This window comes from Ceratotherium simum, chromosome 25 (assembly GCF_057802395.1).
Source record: "Ceratotherium simum simum isolate JZ-2026a chromosome 25, ASM5780239v1, whole genome shotgun sequence".
Lineage (NCBI taxonomy): Eukaryota > Metazoa > Chordata > Mammalia > Perissodactyla > Rhinocerotidae > Ceratotherium > Ceratotherium simum.
This window is the reverse complement of record NC_141924.1, coordinates 33,587,986-33,612,340: the sequence shown is the minus strand read 5'-3', so window position 1 is coordinate 33,612,340 and position 24,355 is coordinate 33,587,986. Positions and strand designations below refer to the sequence as shown.

Below are 24,355 nucleotides of genomic sequence, written 5' to 3'. Positions count from 1 at the left end.
ACTAAAATATTTTTTAATAAGATAGGTCCTTCCATTGTATATTCCAATTATGTGTCACATTCCAGCAAATGTCAGTGACACGTGAGATTTTCTTTACATGTGATAAAATTTCATGTTGACTTTGTTTATTACCATACTCTTCATTTGATTAGACACATCTGTGGCTTTTCCAAGATCGTTTTGGTATGCTTGCTTTGAAAGGAGAATTTCAAAGATGTGTGTTCCTTTGAATAAGAACAGAAGTGAGTGCATTCTGGAATTTAATATTTATTTAACAAAAAAGCAATTGTAATTAACATAAGTCAACCTGTCATAGGAAGATTGTACATTTTGGCTTTTATCACTGACACTGATCTTTGCTGTAAAATGAAATTAACCTTGTGGTAGAACTGTAAGAGTGATTTGATTTTTCATATTATATCAGAACTTTCATTCTATCATTGTAGAAATATGAGGAAACTGATATAATAACAACCGACTTACCAAGCACAACTTAATTAATGAAAATAATTTTCACTAATAACAGGAAGCTACTGTCACGTTCCCTAAGAGACCAAATAATTTGGCTGAATATCACTCAGTAAGATGCTGATTGTAAGACGTAACTTTAAAATCTAGAATGAAAAGGTCTGTTACTCTCTTAAATTTAACATTTTATTATTTAACAAGTATTACTTTTTATAAAAAGCAAGCACTATTCTTAACACATGTCAGGACTTCGCTTTTTTTAGCAAAGCAACCTCACAATAGATTCATTTATTTTCAAGTCAAGCAAAATGTTTGAAAGGAATATTACTGAATTGAAGTGCTTCCTGTTTACATACAGAATATGGCTCCAAAGAAATTTGATTGATTAATTTTAACAAGCATACCAATACTTGGCTATTTTATATGAGTGTTTTTCCTTTTGAAGTATTCATTTAAAGAGGTTACTTATTTATTCTAACAGAGATGTTATTACTCAAAATATTTAGGTAACTTCTCCTTGGGAATTTCTCTCTATGCTTATAGCACTTGTGTTTAAATATCCATAATGGTGAAAAATATCTGTCCGTTGAGAGTAGATTTCATTTTGAAAACATCTCAGGATCATCTGGAGGCAAGCATTAGGAATAAATTTGATGATCAGGCTGAATATTAGGGTCTGGGTCAGGAATAAATCTAAAGTAATGAAAACTAATCTGGTTGCACAGCTTATAACATGCTTTTATGGTAATCTCCCCTCTAAAAAAAAATCACAAAATATCTTTGGGAATAGTAGCATTTTTAAAGTAAGTATATAGACTCCCAAAGATAAATCCTTATTGAATATGGAAGTTTGAGTATAATATTTAAAATCAATCTTACTACTATAGAGTCAATTCATATCTTCTGATATAATATCTGGCATTTAGCAGTGGAATTAATGAAAGGACACACGTATTAAACAAAGAATACCTGTTATGGGAAGAATAATTTTTGAAAAACCACAATGCTTTTAAAGGTACTTTCTAAAATAATCCATACTACCTGTCCTTCTTTTATACAGCTAATACATACAGTACCTATATTTCCTTACACTTTCACTTTTAGTCACAGTTCCTATACTTATATATTTTGAGAGAACATATGTTTCTTCTACTTAAAACAGAATATTGAATAAGAAAGAGAGTTTCACAAACTGTTATTATGGGCCATTTGAATACCTGCCCTTTTGTAGATATATTTTGCTACCTTTAACTTATCAAATTCTCTAGCTACATAAGGAAAACCATTTAAAAGTTATTTAATCCCAGCTTTAATATTTAAATATTTTCAGGAACTCATGGCGCCCAGCCACCTGGGCAATTGAATCTCTCTCACTCTAAGGCATGGGCATTTTGAACGCTTGCCTTTCCCTGTCCTTTGAATAAGTTTCCCTCTGCACCTGACAACTCTTTCAAGTCTTAAACCTAATGTGACTTCCTCCATGAAACTGTAACAAAATCCCTGAGATGGTTTTAGTATCCCCTCTCTAAACTACCTAACTCCATGTGCTTATCCCTATCAATCATCACACTTAGCGCTATAGACTAATTGCTGACACGTGTTTCTGCTCTAGACACCTGGGGCTCTTTCAAACTGAGTCCCTGTCTTTCCAACTTTGTATCCCAACCATTAACATAGTGTCTGGCACATAGTAGGCATTCCATAAATATCTGTAGAATAAATAAATGAAACAGACTTTCTCTAATGACACAATAATATTCTCAAACCTGTAATACTTATGAACCTTTCATTTTTGTGCCTCCATTTAGCATCATTATACTCTAAAAGTCAATTTGAATAATCCATCCACAATGAAATCTTTCCAAATATATGTACATTTTGGACCATAATTTGGTTTAATATTATTATTATAAACACAATTCTTAAAATAATTCACAATTCTTAAAATATGATATTGTTGGGCAACTGGTTCTTTAATGAGGGCACTCATTATTCATTGAATCTTTCAACAAATATTGATTGAGAACATAAATATGTAGAAACTCATTGAGGCTTTAAAAGGACTTTTCTTCTTAATCTCTTGTATCTAAAAGTAATTTACTTTCTTTGTCCGTTTTATATCTTATTATACCCTAAACTTAAACACATAAGGGAAAAGAGTGAATCTGTAGCCGTGTTTAATTTCAGTGACTTTTCCAAAGCAATTTGAGCAGGCAGACAAAAATGATCTTCCTGACTTTTAGTTGTATAAAAACAATGATTTCTTTTTTTCATGCAATCCCTAAGTTAACATTCCTTTAATTTCTATGTTTCCTTTTAGAATTTAGGGCCACCTGAGTTTATTAAAGGAGAAGTTAAATCCTCTCTGCTTTACCGGAACAGGTCTTCTCAGTTCCTAGTTGATAGTTTTGCTGAGAGAACTTTCTTCCATCATTTACTATTGCTGACAGCAATATCTTCAAAACCATTTCTTTCAAAAATGCCCATTTTTTGGACCTCCATTCTATACTCAAAATTTTTGAAGAGATAATATTACTTTCCATCCATATTGACTAATGGACATCAATTATATATATGTATTTATATTAGTCAGCCCTGGTGATCTAGTGGTTAAGATTCAGTGGTCTCACTGCCATGGCCCAGGTTCATTTCCTGGTCAGGGAACCACACCACCCGTCTGGCGGTTGTCATACTGTGGCTGCTGCGTGTTGCTGTGATGCTGAAAGCTATGCCACTGGTATTCCAAATACCAGCAGGCTCACCCATGGTGGACAGGTTTCAGTGGAGATTCCCGACTCAGACCAGGAAGAAGGATCTGGCCACCCAATTCTGAAAAAATTGGCTATGAATAGCAGTGGAGCATTGTCTGATACAGTGCCAGAAGGTGAAAGGATGGTGCAAATAGACCTGGCAGTGTTCTACTCTGCTGTGCTCAGGGTCATTATGTTACCAAACCAAGTGGGCTCACCTCCTGGTGAGTTAAATAAGACTCTACACCAGTGGAAGTTGTCTCACAAAGTAAAGTGTATTTGCAGCAAATAGGAGATCATGAGGAATCATTTCCAAAGTCAAGTATCCCAGAACAAAGGGAAGCAGGAACTTTTATTTCAGTTGAGGAATGAATATTCAAAAGGGAGAGGTGGGTATTCACTTGCACAGGCTCAATTGGAGAACATGCTTCCACATACTGAGGGCTAAGCTCTTCCTGGAGAGATCTTTGCATTAAAAATAAGGCAAAGGTCATGGGCATAGCTCTTGTGGTGAGGCTTGGTCAGTTTTAGGATGGTTGGTGGTTACATCCCCTTAACATACCAAACGAGAAGAAACAACTTGGAAAAACAGTTAATTGCTTCCAAACGCACTTTTGAGTTTCTCGAGGTGCCTAGTGGTTGACAAATCCCCCCTCTAGTTTTATCCTGCTCCTCGTTCTTGAGGGGCACAAGTGGAATGTCCATCTTCTGTAACTTCTTGCCGAGCATGGGTGTTGTCATAGGGACCAGTAGAGGAGCAGAATTTCCAGCTAATCTCAAATAGGTTTGTAGGTCACCATAGGCAGAGCCCCGAGTTGTTTGTAACAACCATCTATAATTTTATAGCCTCAATGTGTTTAGGATCTGGGCATACTTGCCCTTCCCCCTCTAGATTCCATCAGCTCTTTATAGTCTAGATACTGGTTTACCCATTTCTCTGATGGACCTAGTCCTGCTGCCCAGGAACATGCAACCTCCTTGGAAGTATATCATACTTAAATGGTATGGGGTTGGTTAGGATCCAGGGTAGATCCCGGGGTGGAAAGCCAATCATTACTTATCTGCATGGTGTCACCAAAACAAGAGTTTCAAATCTGAGAGTGGTTTGCAGGAAAACTCAGAGTCATCAGTTGTCTGTGACAATCTCTCCTGATGTTCAGGTGTGGGTGCCTTTTTTACCCATGTGTCGTGGATCCCAGGGGTGATTCCTTCTAATTTTAGGGAAGAATGTGTGGTTAGTAACACCAAGCAAGGCCCTACTCAAATAGGATTTAGCTGATCTTGGGAGGAACCGCTCTTCCAGGTTTTAAGATAGACCCAATCTCCTGGTTCATATGGGTAGAGTTTGACCTCATAGGCAAGGGAAGACAGAAGTTTCCATACTTATTGAGTGCACCAACCACCTGCTTTGGATTGATTATGTGTTTGATTGCCATGGAAACCTCTGGTTCTGGGTTTGTGAGCAAATCTGACTCTTTAGGGAACGGCCTCCCATAGGTCATTTCAAAGGGGCTAAGCTTCAGTTTGCCTTTTGGAGCTGCCCTTATCCAAGTGAGGGCTATTGGCAGCAGTTTTAGCCAATTTTCCTGTGTCTCTTGGCACAATTTAACCAGGGTTTTCTTTAAAGTTTGATTTGCCCACTCCATTTTTCCAGACGATTGTGGTCTCCATGAGGCTGTAGCCTCCGTTCAATTTTTAAAACTCTTGCTACTTCAGAGGTTATTTTTAACATAAAAGCTGGCCCGTTGTCACTCTGAATTGATCTTGGCAACCAAAAATAGGGAATTATTTCGTTTAACAACACTTTTTTTACTTCATTTGCCCTTTCCGACCTACAAGGAAAGGCTTCAATCCATCCAGTAAATGTATCCACAAACACCAAGAGATATCTGTACCCTGTGGGGGCCATGGGCATAATAGTAAAATCAACTTGCCAATATTCCCCCAGTAAAGTTCTCCAAATTTGAGTCACTTTGGCCAGAGGAGGTACAGGAGGTCTGGTTTGTACATTATTCTTCTGGCAATAAATGCATTGTCCAGTTATTTTTTCAATAAGTTCTTTTATACCTGGGGTGCTTATGACCTTCGTCAGCCATAGGTATAAGGTCTCTCTTCCATAATGGGTAGACTCATGAGAACTCTTAAGGAGCTCCCACGCTGTTTGTTTGGGGACCCAAATCTCCCCTCACGGGTTTATCATCCAGCCCTTAACTATTGGGGACCACTGATAACTCTGTGTCATGGTTTCCCTTACTTCATCAGGGGAATACACTGGTGTAAACTCATAGAAGGGTAGCGTGGGAATTAATGGCAATTGGAGAAGCTCTCAAATATAGGGGTCCTTTTTACAGCTGCATCTGCCAAGTTATTCCCTTTTATGGCCTCTGATTCCCCACTTTGACGGCCTCTACATGGACCATAGCTACTTCCTTGGGGCCCTGTAATGCTTCCAGCAGTTTAAGGATCTCTGGCCCATGTTTAATCTCTTTACTGCTGCTATTAAGGAGTCCTTTTTCTTTCCAAATGGCTCCATGAGCATGAATTACAGAGAAAGCATATTTAGAATCTGTGTATATTGTTATTATTTTTCTTTTTCCCAAATGCAATTATTTCTGCCTTTTGGGCCAAGGTGCCTGGTGTCAGCCCCTTGGCCTCTATGGTTGCATGCAGAGACACTACTTCATAACCTGCTCTTCTTTGTCCATTATTCATGAAGCTGCTCCAATGTACAAACCACACTTCCTCTGCATTAGGCAATGGTTCACTCTGGAGATCTCTGCAGCTAGAGTAAACCTGATCAATCACTTCTGGGCAGGCATGGGTAATAGGCCCATTGGAATCAGGGAGCAAGGTAATTGGGCTTAAGGTATGACATGGCTTTAAGGAAACCAGAGGGGAATCTAGCAGCATAGCTTGATATTATAGTATTTTATTCTGAGATAGCCATAGATGTCCTTTAGCCTCTAGTAAGCTAGAGACTTGATGGAGGGGTCCACACTGTCATAGGTTGGACCATAGTCAGTTTTTCTGCTTTCTTGTTTAAGAGGCAGGTGGCAGCTACAGTTCTCAAGCATGGGGGCCATCTTTTTGCCATAGTATCTAGCTCTTTTTAGAAATAGGCTACCACTCTTTTTAGGGCTCCCAACATTTGAGTTAGCACTCCTATAACTATTTTCTGTCTTTCATAAACATATTGGTCAAATCCTTTGCTCAGGTCTGGTAAGACCAGTGCAGGCACTTCCATTAGCAAGTTTTTAAGCTTATTGAAAGCTTGGTCACACAGCTTATCCCACTCAAAGGGATCCATTTCTGGCCCCTGTAGTTTATCATAGAGAGGCTTAGCAATTAATCCAAAGTTAGGGATCCAATTTCAGCCGAAATCAGCCATCCCCAAGAATCCTCATAGATGCCTACAAGTTTTTGGTGGAGCAGGTTGGCGTATTACCATTTTCCTCTCCTGGAGAAGGCTGTGTTGTCCCCTTGAAATGATGAACACCAAATACTTTACAGTCTCTTTAGATATTTGTGCCTTCCTTTTAGACATTTGATATCTCTTACTGGCTGAAAAGTTCAACGTGATTATAGTGTCTCTATCGGAGATCTCCTTAGTAGGGCTGGCTATTAGGATGTCATCCACATACTGTAACACAGTATTCTGTTTTAATGTTAGTTCCCTTAAATCTCGGCCTAGGATTTCCCCAAAGATAGTGGGGGAGTTTTTGAACCCTTAGGGTAAGACAGTCCAGCAATACTGTTGCTTCTGGTGAGAGTCTGGGTCCTTCTATTCAAAGGCAAATATCTCCTGGGACTCAGGATCCAATGGGATGCATAAAAAGGCATCTTTTAAATCTAGTACTTTATAGAACGTGCTGTCCCCAGGGAATTTAACTAGCAGGGTGTATGGATTGGACACTACAGGATGTATGTCGTGGACAGCCTGGTTGACAGCCCTAAGGTCTTGAACAAATCTATATTCCCCTGCTCCTCCTTTTTTAATAGGTAAAATAGGAGTGTTCCATGGGGATCTACATGGCTTGATCAATCCCCGTTCTAAAAGCCTATTAATTACAGGAAGGATTCCTCTTATGGCTTCTGGCTTCAAGGGTTATTGTTTTACCCAGGGCCAGTGATCTATCTGCTTCAATTTTACTTTTACTGGTGTGGCACCAGCTGCTCGCCCCACCTGTCCTTGTGCCCATACTTTCGAGTTAATTATTTGGCTTAAAACATTTAGGGGAATCTCTTCCTTCTCAGGTGCTGATGTATCCTGTAATAGGGCCATAAGCTCAACTCCCCGACTTTTGGGGACTTGGATCTCTAAATTTATCTGGTTCCCAGCTTATTGAGGCCCCTAACTTAGGTAGTATATCCCTCCCAGGATGGACACAGAGCATTCTGGTACATACAGAAAGGAATGCTCAGCAATTTTCATCCCACTTCACAGGTCAAGGGCTCTAGAAACCTTTTGGTCTCTCCTTTTCCTGATACTCCTCTTATGTCACTCTTTTTGAAAGGTTTCCCTTTTGGGTAGTCAGCACCGAGAACGTAGCTCCAGTATTAAGTCAGAATTCAACATGCTCTCCTCACACTGTTAATGTCACCTGGGGCTCCTCAGGGAAGATGAGGATTTGGTTGCCTGGAGCGAATCAAGAAGCCCCAAGGCCCCATCACATCTCTTCTGTAGTCAAGGGAGGTTACCACAGCTCGACCTTGTTCAATCCCTTCCCTCTATGAGAACGGTTTGGACAAGCCTGCTGCCAGTGCCTTTCCTGTTTACAGAAAGTGCACTGGTTAGCCCCCAACTTTGTTGGTGGCTTTCCAGTCCCTCGATGGGGTCACTCACCCATGGTGTCTTCTCTCTCTCCCTCGGGTTACCTTGAGTAGACTGGAGGGCCACAGCTAACAGGGCGGCTTGCCTTTTCATCTGTTTGTCTTCCTTTTCTTCCTCAACTTCATCCTGGTTATTGTACACCCTAAGTGCAGCCTCTACTAGTTGTGCAGAATTAGTATCAGGACATATAGCCAACTTTTGGAGTTTTCTATGGATGTCTGGAGCACTTTGAGATATGAAATAGGTATTAAGAACCACTGTACTGCCCTGGGCCTTGGAGTCCCAATTTGTATATCACCTGATACAATTCCACAGCCTCTGAAAAATAGGTGCAGGGGTTTTCCTCAGGGCCTCGTTGGACCTCTCTTAATTTAGACAAGTTAATGGGTGGCTGGCTTACTATCTTCATGGCTTTCAAAAGCAAACCCAGAAAATACCTTAGCTCTTCTTGATCATCAGAATCATTGAGATTCTACCCATGGTCAGTCTTGGTACAGCCTGTTCACTGGGCTTGTGAACATCTGATCCTGGGTCATATTCATTATCTGCTTATTCCCTAGCTTTTAACAGAACAGACGACTTTTCCTCAGCCATGAGGAGTGTAGTTGACAGGCTTTGAAGATCTGCCCAGGTTGGATTATGAATGGAGAAGATTCCCTTTATCAGGCTTATGAATTCCTCTGGGTCAACCCTCAATCCTTTAGTGTGTGCATTCCAATTATACAGGTCAGAGGTGGAAAGGGGGATGTGCACATTAAAAAATCTCCCCTCACCATCAGGTACCTGTCTTAGGGGATATATCCCAGGTTTGTAACTGGTTCCTAATCTAGTTGCACTGTCAGGAAAAGGGGGTGAAGGGTCTTTGGTTGTTGGAGAGTCCAATTCCCTGTAGAGGGATTGTTCAGGAAGGACAATAAAGGATTTGGACCTGTTACATACTCTGGCTTAAACAGAGCGGAGGCAGGGGAATAAGGTGGAGGTCACTTGGGGCTCACCAGCTGGTCTAGCAGTGGGGCCGAAGCTGGAGTATCTGAGTGAGGTGGACTCTGAAGTGGGCTTTCATTAGTCCCATGGTCCCCAATTTGGAGGAGCAGGTCCTACTCATCAGGAAGATCTCATAATATTGGAAGTATTTTCAAAGTCTTAGATTCAACTTTTAACCCTTTATTTGGACATAGTGTCATGAAGCACTGGACATACAGGATTTCTTCCCAATTCCTGGTCCTTTTGCAAAATAGATCTAATTGTAGTATGGTGCTAACATTTAGGGTCCCATTTTATGGCTATTATTCCCCATCCTCCAATGAAAATTGCTGCCAGGCTGTGTTACATAAAACGATCATCTGCGGAGAAGTCAAGATGGCGGCGTAAGCAGACTCGGAACTCACCTCCTCCCGGGGACACAGTCAATTTACAACTACTCGTGGAAAAATTACCCCTGAGACAGAACTGAAAACTGGATAAGAGGAACTCCTGCAACAAAGGACAATCCTAACTGAGGTGGAAGAGGCAGAGACTCCCTTCTGGAGAGGAAAAACGCCGCCTTCACAAGCCGCCAGCTTCACAGCCGCTGGGAGCATCTCACAGGTACGCAGCCTCCCTGGAGGCGCGGGGCCCTGAGCCGGGGAGCGCCCCCACTGTGGGCATTTTGTGGACCCAGCACAATCGAGACGAGTGGCATAATATCTGACTGTGCCTGCTACTAAAACATTGGGGAGTACCCCCAGAAAACCCGGTTCACAAAGAAACTAAAACCGGCTCTTAAAGGGCCCACGCACAAACTCACCCATTTCAGAAAGCAACCTAAAATCACCAGAAAGAAAGGTGCACAGTGCTGTGGTGAAAAGAGATTCACCTGATAGGCCCTGAGTGCATCTCAGTGAGAGGTGAGACCTGTCCAGGGACTGGGACATTGGTGGCGGCCATTGTTCTGGCCTGGTGTGGGCGTGCTGACGCGGACTCCATTGGAGTTCTCCCTGAGGCCTGCTAGCCCAGGGTCTGCCCCACCTGCTAGAGCACCGATTTAATCCAGCTCAGCCAGGGCAGGCAGCCCACCCTAGAGAATGGCCCCACCCAACAACAAGCCCTCAGGCAACTTGTGGGCCTGCATAGATTGGTGACTGGATTCTCTGCAGCCTGGCAACTGAGCCGACTTTAGCAGGGCAGGGTGTCCACAAGGAGCCGGTGGAGAGTGGGGGCGGTGGCAGAGAGTGTGGGGCTCCGGCCATGGAGAGACTGCGTCCGCTTGGGGAGGTCGGACGGGGCAGGACTGTGTTGACTGTGTGTGTGGACCTGTGGGTGGCAGGGCTTGTCAGCTGCAGAAGACTTGTGCTTCTCAAAGACCCACATAGGGGGTTTGCCCCACCTTCCAAAGCCTGAAACAATTGGGTGCTCCTGTGCCTGAGGCCAGCCCCACCCAGCTGCAATCCTCAGAGAGCTGACAAGAGACCTAATAGGCTAGAGGCTTACAGCAATTGTAAGGCCCTGAGCCTAACAACCTGCCACACTGGGGGCCTACTCACTTAAAAGCAATACTGCAACACAAATGTGGTATTAGAACTTGCAGCCAACTGTGCTGGGGCTCCCCACACCTGATAAAGAGACTGAAGGGCCCACAACAACTACAAGCAGCTGAGCATTACAACAGCTGGCCAGGAGCATAACTCGGCTTCCCTGGCTGCCTACAGGGAGAGCAAACAGGCCACAACAGAAGGACACACGTAGCCCACATAGGGGTCACCCCTGGAACATTGAGAACTGAGGGAAGCACACGGCAGGCCTCCTAAGCCATCACTTACATAAGGTCACCTATCCAAGAGCAGGAGACGTAGCTGACCTACCTAATACGTAGACACAAGCACAGGGAAAGAGGCAAAATGAGGAGGCAATAGAATACACTCCAAGTAAGGGAACAGGACAAAACCCCAGAAAAAGAACTAAGTGAAACAGAAATGAGCAAGCTACCCGACAGAGAGTTCAAACTAAGAGTGTTAAGGATGCTCACTGATCTGGGGAGAAGAATAGATGAACTCAGTGAGAATGTCAACAAAGAAATGGAAGATATAAAAAAGAACCAATCAGAAATGAAGAATACAATACTGGAAATGAAAAATTCATTAGAGGGACTCAAAAGCAGAGTAGAGGATACAGAAGAACGGATCTGTGAGCTGGAAGAAAGACTAGAAGAAATTACCCAAGGTGAACAGGTAAAAGAGAAAAGAATTAAAAAGAGTGAGGACAGTCTAAGGGACCTCTGGGACAACATCAAGCGCACTAACATCCGTGTTATAGGTGTCCCGGAAGGAGAAGAGCGAGACAAGGGGGCAGAGAATGTATTTCAAGAAATAGTAGATGAAAACTTCCCTAAGCTAAGGAAGGAAACAGACATCCAGGTACAGGAATCACAGAGAGCCCCAAACAAGATAAACCCAAAGAGGCCCACACCAAGTCACATCATAATCAAAATGTCCAGAATTAAAGATAAAGAGAGAATCCTAAAAGCCGCAAGAGATTGTCAAGTTACATGCAAAGGAAACCCCATAAGGCTATCAGCTGACTTCTCAGCAGAAACCTTACAGGCTAGAAGAGAATGGCACGATATATTTAAACTGCTAAAAGGAAAAAACTTACAGCCAAGAATACTCTACCCAGCAAGGTTATCATTCAAAATGGAAGGAGAGATCAAAAATTTCCCAGACAAACAAAAATTAAAGGAGTTTGTCACCAAGACACCAGTGCTACAAGAAATGTTAAAGGGACTGATTTAAGGGGAAAAGAGAAGAACACAAATAGGAAAAATTATCTATTTCCATGATAAGAGGGTAATGGATACAAAAGCACAAAAAAGAGCTTAGATATGATATCAAAAACATAAAAGGAGGGAGGAGGGTAGTTAAAGAGTACAGCTTTCAGACAGAGGTCAAACTAAAGTGACCATCAATTCTGTATAGAAGAAGAAAGGAACAGAGAAGGACTACTAAAACACTGAGAAAAAAAAAAAAGTTAAAAAATGGCAGTAAGTACATACTTATCAATAGCTACTTTAAACGTCAATGGACTAAATGCTCCAATTAAAAGGCATAGGGTGGCTGACTGGATAAAAAAACAAGACCCATATACATGCTGCATACAAGAGACACACTTCAGACCTAAAGACACTCACAAACTGAAAGTGAAGGGATGGAAAAAGATTCTCCATGCAAATGGCAATGAAAAGAAAGCTGGGGTAGCAGTACTCATATCAGACAAAATAGACTTTAAAACAAAAACTGTAAAAAGAGACAAAGAAGGGCATTACATAATGATCAAGGGAACAATCCAACAAGAGGATATAACACTTGTAAATATCTACGCACCCAATGTAGGTGCACCTAAATATACAAAGCAATTATTAACAGACATAAAAACAGAAATAGACAGTAACACAATAATAGTAGGGGACTTTAACACTCCACTTACACCAATGGATAGATCATCCAAACAGAAGATCAATAAGGAAACATTGGCCTTAAACGACATGCTAGAACAGATGGACCTAGTAGATACATACAGAGCATTCCATCCAAAAACTGAAGAATACACGTTCTTTTCAAATGCACATGGAACATTCTCCAGGACTGATCACATATTAGGCCACAAAACAAGTCTCCATAAATTTAAGAAGACTGAAATAATACCAACCATCTTTTCTGAACACAACGGTATGAAACTAGAAATCAACTATAGGAAGAAAATCAGAAAAACCACAAATACGTGGAGATTAAACAAAATGCTACTGAACAACGACTGGGTTAATGAAGAAATCAAAGAAGAAATCAAAAAATACCTGGAGACAAATGAAAATGAAAATACGACATGCCAGAATTTATGGGATACAGCAAAAGCGGTTTAAGAGGGAAGTTTATAGCGATACAGGCCTATCTCAACAAACAAGAAAAATCTCAAATAAACCATCTAACATTGCACCTAAAGGAACTGGAAAAAGAGGAACAAACCAAGCCCAAAATCAGCAGAAGAAGGGAAATAATAAAAATCACAGCAGAAATAAATGAAATAGAGACCAAAAAAAAATAGAAAAAATTGATAAAACCAAGAGCTGGTTCTTTGAAAAGATCAACAAAATTGACAAACCTTTAGCTAGACTCACCAAGAAAAAAAGAGAAAAGACACAAATAAGTAAAATCAGAAATGAAAGAGGAGAGGTTACGACAGACACCTCATAAATACTAAAGATTATAAGAGAATACTATGAAGAGCTATATGCCAACCAATTTGACAATCTGGAAGAAATGGATAAATTCTTAGAATCACACAACCTTCCAAAACTGGATCATGAAGAAGTAGAGAATTTGAATAGACCAATCACCAGGAAGGAGATCGAAACAGTAATCACAAACCTCCCCAAAAATAAAAGTCCAGGACCAGATGGCTTCCCTGGTGAATTCTACCAAACATTCAAAGAAGACTTAATACCTATACTTCTCAAACTCTTCCAAAAAATTGAGGAGGGGGGAAGCTCCCTAACTCATTCTACGAAGCTGACATTACCCTGATACCAAAACCAGACAAGGACAACACAAAAGAAGAAAATTACAGGCCAATATCACTGATGAACATCGATGCAAAAATCCTCAACAAAATACTAGCAAATCGCATACAACGATACGTTAAAAAGATTATACACCATGATCAAGTGGGATTTATTCCAGGGATGCAGGGATGGTTTAACATTCGCAAATCAATCAACGTAATACACCACATTAATAAAATGAAGAACAAAAATCACATGATCATCTCAATAGATGCAGAGAAAGCATTTGACAAGATCCAACATCCATTTATGATAAAAACTCTGAATAAAATGGGTATAGAAGGAAAGTACCTCAACATAATAAAGACCATATATGAGAAACCCACAGCTAATATCATCCTCAATGGTGAAAAACTGAAAGCTATCCCTCTAAGAACAGGAACCAGACAAGGATGCCCACTGTCACCGCTCCTATTTAACATAGTATTGGAAGTCCTAGCCAGAGCAATCAGGCAAGAGAAAGAAATAAAAGGGATCCAAATTGGAAAGGAAGAAGTGAAACTGTCACTATTTGCAGATGACATGGTTTTATATATAGAAAACCCTAAAGAATCCACCAGAAAACTTTTAGAAGTAATAAACGAATATGGTAAAGTTGCAGGATACAAAATCAACATACAAAAATCAGTTGCATTTCTGTACACTAACAACGAAGTAGCAGAAAGAGAAATTCAGAATACCATCCCATTTACAATTGCAACAAAAAGAATAAAATACCTAGGAATAAACTTAACCAAAGAGGTGAAAGATCTGTACACTGAAAACTATAAAACATTGCTGAAAGAAATTGAAGAAGACACAAAGAAATGGAAAGATATTCCGTGCTCTTGGATTGGAAGAATTAACATAGTTAAGATGTCCATACTTCCTAAAGCCATCTATAGATTCAATGCAATCCCTATCAAAGTTCCAACAACATTTTTCACAGAAATAGAACAAAGAATCCTAAAATTTATCTGGAACAACAAAAGACCCCGAATAGCTAAAGAAATCCTAAGAAAAAAGAACAAAGCTGGTGGTATCACACTCCCTGATTTCAAAATATACTACAAAGCTATAGTAACCAAAACAGCATGGTACTGGCAAAAAAACAGACACACAGATCAGTGGAATAGAATCGAAAGCCCAGAAATAAACCCACACATCTATGGACAGCTAATATTTGACAAAGGAGCCAAGAATATACAATGGGGAAAAGAAAGTCTCTTCAACAAATGGTGTTGGGAAAACTGGATAGCCACATGAAAAAAATGAAAGTAGACCCTTACCTTACACCATACACAAAAATTAACTCCAAATGGATTAAAGACTTGAATGTAAGACCTGAAACTATGAAACTTCTAGAAGAAAACATAGGCAGTACACTCTTTGACATCGGTCTTAGCAACATCTTTTCAAACACCATGTCTGACCGGGCAAGAGAAACAATAGAAAAAATAAACAAATGGGACTACATCAAACTAAAAAGCTTCTGCACAGCAAAGGAAAACATCAACAAAACGAAAAGACAACCTAACAATTGGGAGAAGATATTTGCAAACCATACATCTGATAAGGGCTTAATCTCCAAAATATATAAAGAACTCATGCATCTCAACAACAAAAAAACTAACAACCCAATTAAAAAATGGGCAAAAGACCTGAACAGACATTTCTCCAAAGAAGATATACAGATGGCCAACAGACACATGAAAAGATGTTCAAAATCATTAACTATCAGGGAAATGCAAATCAAAACTACAATGAGATATCACCTCACGCCCATCAGAATGGCTATAATTAACAAGACAGGAAACAACATGTGTTGGAGAGGATGTGGAGAGAACGGTACCCTCATACACTGCTGGTGGGAGTGCAAACTGGTCCAGCCACTATGGAAAACAGTATGGAGATTCCTCAAAAAATCAAGGTTAGAACTACCATATCATCCAGCTAGTCCACTGTTGGGTATTTATCCAAAGAACTTGAAAACACCAATTTGTAAAGGTACATGCACCCCTGTGTTCATTGCAGCGTTATTCACAATAGCCAAGACTTGGAAGCAACCTAAGTGCCCATCAAGGGACGAATGGATAAAGAAGATGTGGTATATATACACAATGGAATACTACTCAGCCATAAGAAACAATGAAATCCAGCCATTTGTGACAACATGGATGGACATTGAGGGTATAATGCAAAGTGAAATAAGTCAGAGGGAGAAGGTCAAATACCGTATGATTTCCTTCATTAAGTAGTAGATAATAACAACAATAAACAAACTTATAGGGACAGAGATAGGATTGGTGGTTGCCAGGGGGGAGTGGGGGAGGGAGAGGGGTGAAGGGGATGGTTCGGTACATGCATGTGTGTGGTGATGGGTTGTAGTTGGTGTTTTGGTGGTGAACATGATGTAATTTGTGCAGAAGTGGAGGTGTAGTGATGTACACCTGAAATTTTTACAATGTTGTAAACCAATGTTACTGCAATAAACAAAAAATTAAAAAAAAAATATCATCTGCTTTCTGGTCAATGGGGAATACACGAAGACCTTCCAATTCTGGAGGATGCAGCCCAACGGGCTCTCCTCTGGGATGGAGCTTGGTCCCCCTATATTCTACTGCCTTCTCTTATGGTCTGTTTCCAATCTCCTGGGAGATACTTGTAGCAGTTAGTGGTGACGCAGATGCCACAAGGTTGTACCCAGAGGAGGTTTAGCACCCTAATAGCATGAAACTAGACCCTGGCCATGTAACTAAATCCTTAAAGGGAAAATAAAACAGGTGGATACTGGGTTTCACCCAGCGACCCACTGATAGGGAGGCAAGGAAAAAAAAAGAAGACCTAGGAGTCCAGAAAAGCCAGACTGTGGAAAAACAAGACTGATGTCTAACATCCTTGACAAAAATGCTATGTTGACTGTCCTTGATAAAAATGCTATGTGGAGCATCCTTGACAAAAACAGACAAACAAACAAAAAAGAGGCTCAGCAACTCCAGAGGGGTTTAACCCCATCCAAGGGGACCCCTCCTCCAATCACAGGCACGACACAAAGACAGACTCAGTGAATGCAGTGGGTTTCAAACCCCCACCCTGTCACTTCAGATGATATTCAATCTCCAGGGGAGATTTGACCCCTAAACAGATTCAGTGCATGCAAGATGAGATTCAATCTCCAGATGGAGTTTGACCCCTGACTAGTCACCAGGGATTGCTTCCATTTCACCAGAACCAAGCATCGGCCATTTTGGAGTGGCCAGGTCATGCAATCCTTCCAAACAGAGGGGACTTTCACTCCACTGAGCCATGCTACCTCCAGGTGGGGACTTGAACCCTGAAGCCAGGCCCCAACAAACAGGTTTTGTGAGACAACTTAAGGAAATAACTCTTATAGCTGTGGGGTTGGCACCACTCACCTCCATGGAGAGATCCTCCAAGCAAAGCACTCAGTGTGGCCACCAGGTCTCCCAATGGGGCAGCAACATCAAGCATAGGCACCATGAAGGAGTATGTCCCATCTGTGTCGCCAATTTGATACCAAACCAAGTGGGCTTATCTCCAGGTGAGTTAAATAAGACCCTACACCAGTGGAAGTTGTCTCACAAAGTAAAGTGTATTTGTAGCAAACAGGAGGTCATGAGGAATCATTTCCAAAGTCACGGCATCCCAGAACAAGGGGCAGCAGGAACTTTTATTTCAGTTGGGGAATGAATATTCAAAAGGGAGAGGCAGGTATTTGCTTGCATAGGCTCAATTAGAGAACATGCTTCCCTATACTGAGGCCTAAGCTCCTTCTGGAGAGATCTTTGCATTAAAAATAAGGCAAAGATCATGGGCATAGCTCTTGTGGTGAGGGTTGGTCAGTTTCAGTATGGTTGGTGGTTACATCTCCTTAACATACAAAAGGAGAAGAAACAACTTGGAAAAACAGTTAATTGCTTCCAAACCCACCTTTGAGTTTCTCAAGATGCCTAGTTGGTGACAATTAGGAGTTGGAATCCACTCAAGGGCACTAACAACAAATAGCTTTGTTTTAAGAAAATAAATAGGGCCGGCCCTGTGGCTTAGCGCTTAAGTGCACGCGCTCCGCTGCTGGTGGCCCGGGTTCGGATCCCGGGCTCAGATCCCGGGCGCGCACTGACGCACCGCTTCTCCAGCCATGCTGGGGCCGCGTCCCGCATACAGCAACTGGAAATGTGTGGCTATAACAGACAACTATCTACTGGGGCTTGGAGGGGGGGAATAAATAAATAAAATCTTTAAAAAATAAATAAATAAATAAATAAATAATCACCTAAATTTATAAAATAGATACTTGAGAGAAACGATTCTTGAAAACCTTGAAAAATTGTCTTAAGGAGAAATTTTCTTTGAATAGTAATGTATAATGTGATTTATTTTTTCCATGTATGATTTCTATACAAATGCCTATTAAATTGAATTATCCAGAAATAAATACTAACATCCTCCTTTTCAATAGGTCAGTCTTCATGTATTCAGAATAGTCATCCCAGAAAAAGGAAGGCAAGAAAAGAAAAAGAAAAGGAAGGCCACATTTGGCATGCAGGAGAAGAGAAGGAGAGCTAATGCTACAGCAGTAGAGCAGAAAGGATAAGGAGACCGTTCCAGGAGGCGCGGAGGGTTAGCAGGCAGCAGACATTCCATCAAATGAAAAGAAATAAGACCACCAAGAAGAGGTCAACAATGGAATTGTTCTGCATTCTGACTATTCAGTAATTCTTCAACTTTTTGGAAGAGGGCTGCTGCTTTTGTGCACGTGGTGAGGAGCAGAAATGGCAGACTAGTCAAGGGAGGAGACCAATTTCAATATTTTGTGAAGATTTATGGGTGGACTTGGGGAACTAAAAATTATTGAATACCTATTATAAGCCAGACATTGCATAAAATGCCTCTTAATAGTTAGCCCTCCACAAAACTCCCCCCTAAATTACTTTTAAAGTGAGAAGAGGGTGAAATTTGATCCAAAGAGGACTGGAAAATTGGAATAGATTTCCAGAGTGCAAAATCGCCAGTACTTTTTCTTAAAAATGCATGTCAAGTTTTATTTTTATTCCGTAGTATATGGGTGACTACTTTACAATAAAAATACTGTTTAAAATTCCTCAGCATTGAGAAAAAGCAATGATCAAAAATATAGACACACTCTCCACACCCTCAAGTGTAGGAAATTTGAACTTTGCAGAATGATATTCACAATCTCACTTAGTTCTTAATCTTAGCAGTGCTAAAATGCTTGCAATATTGTCTCTGTTTTACAGATAAGAAAACTGAAATTAATAACTGAAAAATTGAAATTTTGGTTGACTCCAAAACCCATGTAATTTCCACTACATCATACTCCTTTTCTAACAAGAAACCGTACCTGTCCTCAATCTATGTTTTCATAGTAAGCAGTAAACGAAAATTGTGATGGTTATAAACTCCAGTATGTTGAACTTGAAAGTAGGGGCTGGAGGAAAATAAAAGGGAACTAACATTCCAGTAATGTCTACATAGATTATACAGTTTAATCTTTAAAGTAACCTAATCAATATCTATCTCTGTTCATCTTTTATAAATATTGATAGCTTCCCTTTTGAAAGCTACTATATTTAAAGCATGTTTTAAGTTATTTATAAATTAAATAACTTAATCTTCAAAATGGTTATTTTGAAGGTGAAACAGCTTCCTACAGTAAAAGTTTTTCATATTCCATCTAAAAATATTTGATGTTTTCTATTAAAACTGTTTTGAAGATTAAATAAATAATAAATTTTACTATATATATATTATGTATGTATGTGTATACATATATAGAGAGAGAGAGCGAGAAAGCAAGTCTAAGTGTACAGGCTCAGAAGTCACTGGACTGCCTGTGTTCAAACATAGCTCCACAAATACTGTAAAATCTTAGGAAAATTCATTTATTAATTCGATCATTAACTCAACAGTTATTTATTGACCATAGCTATGTGTCAGGCACTCTTCTAGGTACTTGACATCTCTACTCTCATGGAGCTTATCTTATAGTGATGGGTAGCAAACAATAAACACTAAACATAACAAGTAAGTGAATTGTATAGCATGATAGAGAGTGTTAAATATTACAGGAAAGAAAAAGAAAAGAAAAGGGGTTAAGAAACATGAGGAGTAGGGGGTAGTAGAGAAAGCAAGTTGCAATATTAAATACACTAGTCAGGGTAAGCCTCATGGTGAAGGTGAGATTTGAGGAAAAAAAGGAAGGGGTCAGTGTTAACCAAGAGGGTGCTATGAGGAAGAGCATTCTAGGCTCAGGGAACAGGATGGCAAAAGTCCTAAGGTATGAGTGGAGTGTTGGAGAAATGAGTTCTCTGTGGTGATAGAGGTACCTGGAGGGAAAAACATGGAAGGGATCCAAGTGGCAAGGGTGGGATAGAGGTAAATAACATGGGTCCTTGTAGGCCATTCTAGGGACTTTGGCTTTTATTAGCATGAGGAGCCACTGCAGGGTTTTGAGCAGAGGAGGGCCATGAGAAAAGACTGATCTGAGAGAGTGTGGGGGTAAAAGCAGCAAGACCTGTTGGGAAGCTAACTGCAGCAATCCCAACGAGAAATAATGGCAGCTCAGACCAGGGCAGAAGCCGTGGAGGTGCTGAAAAGTGGTCAGATTCTGGATATATGAGCAACCCTCTCCTGAAAGTCAGACTTTCGACCCCAAAATGCTCTTTCTCATTATGTTGAATTATTAAAACCATAATGTATTACCAAAACACAGTAATAAAATATAATAAAAAGCCTGTATACGGGCCGGCCCCATGGCTCAGCGGTTAAGTGCGCACGCTCTGTACTGGCGGCCCAGGTTTGGATCCTGGGTGCACACCGACGCACCGCTTCTCCAGCCATGCTGAGGCCAGGTCCCACATATAGGAACTAGAAGGATGTGCAACTATGACATACAGCTATCTACTGGGGCTTTGGGGGAAAAAAAAGAGGAGGATTGGCAATAGATGTTAGCTCAGAGCCTGTCTTTCTCAGCAAAAGGAGGAGGATTAGCAAGGATGTTAGCTCAGGGCTGATCTTCTTCACACACAAAAAATAAATAAATAAAATAAATTAAAAAAAAAAAAAAGCCTGTATACAAGTAATAAATTATGTCAGGGTACAAAATGCTTTGAGATCACCAAACAATACGGATGTTGACAAAGATTTGTTTTGTCAGTAATTTCACTGGTTAGCATTAGAAAAATCTGAGGGGTCATTTCCTTTGTTGAAACTCTTTTTTAAATGTCTCTATATGATTCTGACATTTTATAAATTGTATTTGGACTATATTCAAGATTTTTCTGACGCATCATTTTGTTAAAATGTTAATTTAAAATGTTGTGTTAAAATATTTGTTAACATATTTTGTTAAAATGTTAAACATTTTGTAGAATTGGCTTTTGGGTATGTAGATATAATTTTATCCTTGGTAAAATTTATCTGGAAAGAGATTTGAGGGATACACACATTCCTCAAAGTTTAACTTAAAAGTCAAGAGGTGCTTGTTTTACTGAAATGTTAACCCGGGAGATGTTCTGCAGGGTAAGCCTGTATCTTGAAGACCTAGCCTATGGGATTTCTTGATGGATTGGGGGTGGAGTGTGAGAGAAACACAAGAGTCAGGGATGACTCTAAGATATTTGGCTTAACCAAACAGGAACAATGGAATTACCGTCACAGGAGATCGGGAAGGTTATGGGGTGAAGTGGATTTGAGGGAGGTGTGGTGAGGGTGAACATCAAGATTTCCATTTGGAACACATTGAGTTAGAAATATCTACTAATATCTAACAGCGATTTCAAGTCCATGGATATTCTAGTCTGGAAGACAGAAAAAGTTTTGGGCTAGAGGTATAAATTTGAGACTCTTTGGTGTCTAGATGGCATTTCAGGTTTTTAAAGATGAAAGTGCCAAAAAAATGAAAGATGATAGGAGAGAGAAGATGGCTAAGCCCTGAGCACAATAACATTAAGACGCCTGGAGAAGAGGAAGAACCATCAAAGGAGACTGTGGCAGGCAGAATAATGTCTCCCCAAAAGTGCCTATATCCCAACCCCAGACAACTATGAATATGTTATATCACAATACAAAGGGGGATTAAGGTTGCTAGAAAGCTGACCATAGAACAGGAAGATGATAGTGGATTAGCCGAGGCATTCTTAAAAGTGGAAGTGAGAGGCAGACAAGTCAGTGTCAAAGTGACGCAATGTGGGAAAGATTTGACCAGCCATTGTTGGCTTTGAAGAGGGAAGGGAGCCACAAGCCAAGGAATGTGGGCTGCCTCTAAACATGGGATATTAACAGTACTTACATCTATTTTGATATTTTTCAAACTGACCTGCACATTGGAATCCCTTTGGAAACTTTAAGAATATCTCATGCCACCATCCCCCCCACTCCATCCTGAGATACTTGTTTTTCTTATTTAATAAGAATCTCCTCATAATTCTAATGTGTATCTAGAATTGAGGGCTCTACTCTGTAGGTTTGTCATGAGAATTGTCTGAGCTAATCCACGTAAAGTGCTTAGAACACACTTAGCAAGTGCTTAATTAATACTGATCTATTTTAATGATCATCATTTTACAGTTAAAGAAATTAAACTGAAAGAGATAAAGCAACTTGCTTAAGATCACAGCTGATAAGTGGCAATGTCCAGCTTCAAACATGGGTTCATTCTAGTAACTGAGTCTGACTACAGACACAAAAGAAAGACAACAAATGAAAGACCTTCTGATTTCAAATAAAAAATTTTATCAATAGTAGTCCACTCTGGGTTTATTAAACAGCTGAAATATTATGTACTAATTTTATTCCAACATATTTTTTTCCTTATTTTATTTTGAATGTTTCACAAGTAATATGTTAAAATATGTTGAAGATGGTTGCTTCACATCTCACCCCATTTCCCTGAAAGTTTTATATCATCAGATAGTACATTTCTAAAAAAAAAGTGTAATATCGACCAAAAGGGAATTATGGTGCTAACGAATGCACTCAAATACTAATACTGCCATTTACTATCTGGTTTACCTAGGTCTTTCATAATGAACATAAAATAATAACAATAGCTAGGATTTATTGAGTTCTTGTGGGGCACTTTATGTGTATTAAGTAATTTAGTCTCAACAGTCCCATGAATTAGACAATTTACTGCTCCATTTTTTTTCAGATGAGAACCTCTTTGAAATAAAGTTACCTTATCTTTAAAATAAAGAGAATAATATAAAACCACAGAAAAACTGCAAACAGAAAGATAATGTGGATTTTCTAATGAGACATACCAGAAGAAATAGAGTCTGGACTTTTGGAGCAACAAAAGTTGCAAGAAAGATGCTTAAAATGATTCTTACTATCAACAAAGTAGGAAATCTAACTTAATCCGATTGTGTGGGAAAGAAAAAACTGCCAGTAAGATGAAATACTTTCCAGGAAATGAATTTATTTTGCCACTTTACTCATTGTTTTGTGAATATTCAGAGAGGTTTTGTGCTTAAAGTAGAGAGCATGCAAGGCAGCAGCTATGAGAAGCTATGGCCTATGGTTTCCCAGGAAGGCAGGAATCAAGGGAATGGGAGTCTGAGCTAATGGGAAAGGGGTGAAGGGTGGCAACAATGAAGGAAAGGAAAGATAGCAGTTGACTCACACATGAACCTGAGGGGAAATTCATGGTCACCTTCAAAAAGTTAAGCACTACTTTTTTCTAGACTTGAAAACTCCCTAATGATGGGTCCAGCATGAGTTGGGAGACGACGGAAACATTGCATCCAATTCCTAGATGACTTGTGAAAGTTGCAGCCTAACATAAAAGCAAGTACTTTCCAAGGACTCATAGGCTGACATGCAAACAGAGGAAAGGACGACTGTATCTATTGACAAGGAAAAGGTTTTATAGTCTGCGTTATCTGAGAGGTCTGTTTCATTTTTCAGTCTATATACTTACTATTTGATACATGCATTGTTTATTATTTTTGATAAGTTCATCTCCCAAATACAACTTTTTCATAAGAGTACTTGTACTTTATTTCAAATAAGAAATGTTGAAAACAGGAATATGCCACCTGACCTTATCTCATAAACTAATAACACAGAAAATATTCATGTAAAATAGTGCTGAGATGGATGTTAAATACCTATTAAAGAGTTTTTAAGATTAGAAATAACGCAGATAAAGCTTCTAACAGTTGTTTACATGTTTATAGCACCTAACAGATACAGTTATTACTATTATCAGAGAGACAGTATCATTTAAAGCACAACAGAATTTGTAATTGCAAGAGTTTGCCTTGCAACTATAATAAAACCACAAAATCCAATACTCTGGATAAAATAAATAGGCACTAAATAACAAAAAATCCTTCCTCAGGAAGGATCCTATCCGGAAATAAATTGAACCAGAAATTCTATGCCAAAATATTAAGAAAGTACCTGTCTATATGCTAGGCACCTCCTACCTGCTAGCCACATTGCCAATGGGTCCTCCAACTGCAGTCTCATATATTTCTCCTTGCCTTTTCCTTGAAGGTCTTGCCTATGAATACTGACCAGAAGCAAGTTCGTTTGGGCTCCATCAGACTAAATCTAATATTCAAAGTACCCAAATCCTTACTTGTTATCAATTTATCCTCATTTGCTAAGCGCAAAACTATCGAAATATACATTCTCTAGCATGTGTGTGAATATTCCTCCAAAATTTGTATTAAAGCACCTGACAGT

At 39.8% G+C, this 24,355-nt stretch overlaps 1 long non-coding RNA gene across 1 annotated transcript in view; it reads right to left on the bottom strand.

Moving 5' to 3' along the window:
* The window catches only part of LOC147913771 (uncharacterized), a 173,937-nt gene that overhangs the window by 21,522 nt on the left and 128,060 nt on the right, over positions 1-24,355 (bottom strand). The gene's annotated exons all lie outside the window — the stretch shown is intronic.